We start from the raw sequence: 5,417 nt of genomic DNA, 5'->3' as shown, positions 1-5,417 counted from the left end.
AGTCTTCAGTAGCTGCATAGGCAGCTCCCCTAGTGACATCATGCCTAGGGTTGTGGTATTCTCTAGAGTGTTTAGAGAATTCTTCAATCAATTCTTTGATCACCGGGGGTGGCTTCTTTGTGAGCAGGCCTTGCGAGTCTAGCAACTGCCTGGTTGTGACAATGACTCCATCATAGAAGATGGACACTTCTTGCTGGCTGTTGAGGTCATGGTGTGGGCAGTTTCTTAGCAAGTTCTTGTACCTTTCCCAAGCTTTGTATAGCGACTCACCAGCTTGTTGTTCAAAGTTAGCAATGGCCTTCTTCAACTTGGCTGTCTTGGAAGGTGGGAAAAAGTGATCAATGAATTCTTCTTTCATCTTGGCCCAAGTGGTGACTGATCCGGGGGGAGTGATTTGAGCCAGTCTTTTGCAGCACCTTTGAATGTCACCGGAAGCATACGAAGTAGCTGAGTCTCGCGGGGCACATTTGGAACATTGAAGTAATCAGCTACATCATTGACTTCATCCAAATGTTTGTAGGCATCTTCATGGTCTTTTCCATAAAAAGGTATTTCTTTAAGTAGAGCTAGGATATGACCCTTTAGCTCGAAGGTAGCAGTTGCGGGAATTGCGGGTTGCACAAGTCCCGGGCCAGTGTCGTCTCACATCCTCTTCTTCCATTCTCCCATGGGGATTTCATCAATGTTAGCCAGTGTGACAGCTAACTCTTCCTCGGATTCGGTTTCGTGCTCGTATGTCGGGTCCTCTTCTTCTTCGGTCTCATACTCGATATCCTCCTTAGCCGGTTCGTCGATTACTAACGAAGCGCTGGATGCTCCTGATTTGCTGCTCTTCTTTTTCCCAAAAACAATCTTCAAATTGGACAAGGGTGATTTCTTTGGTGTACTTGAACTATCCACGTCCTTTCCCTTGTTTCTTTTCAATGTGGTTTCGGGATCTTCAAACGGGGGTACCAGCGGGGTGTTTGATCCTCTGGTCATGAAAGTCCTGAAATAAACAGAATAAAAGCGTAAAAAGAACAAAAAAAATTGTACTAAAAAAAATTCGAAAATTTAACTGCTGATTACACTGCTACTCGCCGAGTAGGTGCGACTGCACTCGGCGAGTACCAGTGTATTTTTGAAAAAATTAGAAACTTTCTATTAAAACTAAAACAGATACTAAAACCTAACTACTGACTACTAAACTGTAATAAATTAACTTTATGCAAGTAAACTCACACAAAGGATCGAAAAAAATAGGAATTAGATTAATTATTTAGAACCGTTCCCCGGCAACGGCGCCAAAAACTTGATGTGTGTAAAATGCACTTGTTTTATCCCTACTTTTAATTAATAAATTTAACACACAAAGGCAATGAACCTGTCTTTTAGTGGTATAGATTAGTAAGTAAGGTGTCGAACTCATGGAACGGGAAATTAAACTAATAACTAATTTTAACTAAAACAACTAATAAAAGTAAAAGGGGTTTCTTCTAGTTTTGCAAGACGAGAAACTTAGACACACTAAATTAACTAAATAACTAAAGCAACAACTATTCACCAAGTTTGATAAAGATGTTTCTATTTAGGTTCAACCAATTCACTCCTATGGTTATTTGTATTTATGATAGATTAATTGCTATTGGTTACCAATTATAATGGTTAGGTTCATGTTCATTACTCCTAACCCTTAGACAATTAACTAATTTAAGCGGTGATCAAGTGTTTAAACTAATTAATTCCCTAGATTAATGGTTTGGATTAAATAAGATTTGTAATGGTCAATTAAGTTATTAATTCAATTAACCTCTTGTTTGATGGTTTCTCAAACAAGCTCACACATTAATCTTCCTATTGTCTTATTAATCTTAGTTTCATAATCATTACTTCTAAGCATATGGTTTAGTGTTCACATAGACATATGAGGTTAACAACTAAGAGATGTTCATGCAGCCTAATTGTCTTCCAATTAACAGAAAATAGTAGTGATTAATGCATAAGGTTCTTTAACAAACTTAATTTAATAAATCACCAATAAACAATCAAACAAAAACTAATAATTAAACCATAGGAGTTCCTTGGTATTCCCCAAATAGAAACAAAAACGAATTTAGTTCATAGTTGTAGTAGAAACAAACATAAAAACAAGGTTTTCTAGATCAATCATATTCAATTCTTAAATCTAAGTGGTAGGATTAACCTAATTGCTTGAATTCTTCAAAAGATTGAAGCTTAGGGTTCCTCAGCGTCTTCTGGGGCTCTCAATCGCAGCTTGACCTTCAAAAATTGCCAGGAATGTTGTCCCATTCGATAAAGATTCGGTTTTTATAGATATCTCAAAACAGGGTGTACTCGGCGAGTAGCAGGACCAACTCGACGAGTAGGTGCATAGTTATCCGTCTTGAATCAGGAATCATAGCTATCTTCTAGAACATCCTCGTGTACTCGCCGAGTAGAGTCGTCTACTCGCCGAGTAGGTGGTCTTTTGTCTCTTATTTTCATTCTTTGATCTTCAATTGCTTCTCCTTGCTTCCTTTTACTTCCAAGCATATCTTCTGGACTGAAAACAAAATTCAAAACATTTTAAGTACCTTTTGTCCACATTATTCACATAATTAATTAAAAATGATTAAGAATATGTACTAAATAATTAACTTATTATGCACATATCAGTTCTCAAGATATCTATATGGACAAACAGATGGAAGATAGTCATACTTATTGTCCTGCAGTTTGTTTCCCGATTTCCAATTCGTGTGACATAGAACATAATTGAACACATCAATTTAGTTCTAACCGGGCCCGACACATACTCAAAATAGGATCATCGAGGGGCCCAAGATTTCACTTTTAATCCTCTTAGGATAAAAGGAATGGATAAACTTCGACATTATATGCTTGTACTAACTACTCATTAAGTCTTGCACAACGATATGTTTCATAACACCAAGTTACTGATGCAATTTTGTATCATCAATGCACAACCAAATCGTAGTCAACAACTCATATATCTTACTTTGAAGATTATATGATAGTATCGTCCCACAATCACTCGTGATAAATTCCATGAAGTAATTCAGGTGAGCGCATGTTGAATCCAATACTCAAATCTTATTTCAGGAGCACTCATGAATGGTGTAGCAAACTCTTGCTATGTCTAACGCCTTAGAAAATCTACAAGCCACTTCATGACGGTCTTATTTCATACCTACTTCCAGCGTATGATCGACTGTGGATAGTTTGAATAATCTCATTATTCGGGAAGTCAAAACATGAAAAGTAAAACACAATAATAATACTAATCCTATATGGCCCCAAAACTTTTGTGTGTAAATAAAACACCTTTGATTTAATCACCATATTGATTACTCATTATCCATTGTATAATGTTTCGAATAATCAACTTAATACTTGAATTTAAACAATAGTTATCCCATGCTCCAAGCGTGCACACTATGTTTGTCTATAGTCCTTACTTTGTGAAATAGATCAATTGTAATGACACTCATTTTACAATCCCAAATCCTTACCGTAAGTGTGAGAATACCAAGTCCTTGCCACTTATTGTAATCTATTAGATTCTAACCTTATATGCAATAATCCTCTTGTAATGACTATGCACAAAAGTCACAGAGACTTGGCAACAGACATTACAAAGTATTCCAATGGAGAACAATTCCATGGAAATGAAGTCTCATATTCAAAGTACATTCCTTTGAACATCCTTATTGCATTAAGTTTTCTAATCTTACACAGATGTAAATAATAACTTCCTCTTATGGAAACATTTCCATATTCCCATTTGGATTATCACTTCTGAACAAGAGTTACCTCTTCTCAGAGTATGCTAACATGGTCCTTCCAAAATTTAAACTATACTTCCAATTGTCCATAAGCAACCCATATTTGGTAAACCTCATATTGTCTTCGATAATTGCTTAACCATTTTAGTCATATCCAGTTCTGGCCCATTTTCCCTCTTAATGCCCTAGGCATTTGAAAAATTCAGAACACATAAATATTATATTGAAATTCCCATGTTAAAGCATTTCAACATGGTATTCATATAAGTCCATGACTAAATTTGATTAAAATCGCAATCTAAACTTTCAGAATTGAAATGAAATAGAAGTTCCTATCCTTTAATTATAGCAAAATAACTTTTCAACCCTGCAACTTTGCGAATTGAAAACTTTGTTTTTCTATAATTAACATTGCTAACATGCAACAGTTACAATAATAATTATGCTCCCACTAGCATAACAATTATTTCTTTAATAGCATAACACTTATGCTCCCACTAGCTTTGACATGTACTCAGAAATCAGTTGGACTTCTAGAAATCAATACTTATTAACTTTCTTTCAAAAGTTTAGATTTCTGACATGATATACTTTGACAAGCATTTATCTAAACTCGCACACCTTTTATTAAAAAGCTCATATATGTGTCTAAACAGTTTTAGAACTTACAACAATAGGTCTCAAAAGTTTAGACATTTTTCCATTTCTCACAATTCGAACTACGAAGAGGGATGTCATAATCATAATCGAATTTGAGAATGCAAATATCACAATTGCTAACTCTTTAAAATCCACTTAGTGAAAGCATTTCCTCACAATCATTTTCATGAATTGGAGAGAAACCTTATGACACTTAGACTTTTTTATGGTGTTTGTGTTCCTATCCATGTGGATTTGTCATAACCATAATCATAAGACAAGGTTAGTGACAAAATCTACCTCATATGGACTGAACTTACTCAATCTTAATTTCTTGCCACTTGGCAGCACAAGAGCCTAATATGTCTTCCAAGTTGTTCAGCAAATCACTCTTACTGATCAATGAGCTTTCACCAACCAAGGTGCTTTTCCCTATGCAAAAAATTGAGAATTGATAGAACTCACATGCATAGTCCACTTCAACTGGAATGGGCATGGAAACAAGAATATGTCAATATGATAGGTTACAAACCTCAAGTCACGTGCTAGTGATTAATAATAGGTTTACTCTTGATTAGTTGTTGAAACTTGTCAATATCTTTAAGACTCTCACTGACCACTTGACATATAAGATTCTCTTGTCAAGAAACATTACTTGACAAACAAATATTCAAAAGTTATTTCCGTCCATAAAACTCGTCTTTAGCGAATTGTTCCGATTACGTTTTTGGATTAAGTTATCTAAATTGAGACTTTTATTATGATCTCGTGAGTGTCCAAACCCATTAGAAATGCGCGAAAACACCCTTGATACTCATTTGGAAAAAAAAAAAATTAAAACCATGTCCGGTTACGACAACTAAATCGGGTACGACCATAAGCCTCGTTTAACGTCAGTATCGGGTAGATTTCCATAGCGTCTCTAACTCAAACCATATATAAATTTGAGTGGGCTTCATTTGAAGCTTTTTCACTCTCTCTCTACTCTCTCTC

The 5,417-nt window shown here is 35.5% G+C and overlaps 1 non-coding gene across 1 annotated transcript; it reads left to right on the top strand.

Annotated features, from left to right (window-relative positions):
- The first annotated feature begins 203 nt into the window (after window positions 1-203).
- LOC145056106 (small nucleolar RNA R71) lies at window positions 204-310 on the top strand. The gene has a single exon (XR_013685642.1). It is a non-coding gene; the product is annotated as a small nucleolar RNA R71 (small nucleolar RNA).
- Window positions 311-5,417: the final 5,107 nt, after the last annotated feature.

This window comes from Lactuca serriola, chromosome 5 (assembly GCF_051521515.1).
Source record: "Lactuca serriola cultivar US96UC23 chromosome 5, Lser_US96UC23_V15, whole genome shotgun sequence".
Lineage (NCBI taxonomy): Eukaryota > Viridiplantae > Streptophyta > Magnoliopsida > Asterales > Asteraceae > Lactuca > Lactuca serriola.
Note: the sequence above shows the minus strand (reverse complement) of the source record. Positions and strands in the feature narration are given on the sequence as shown.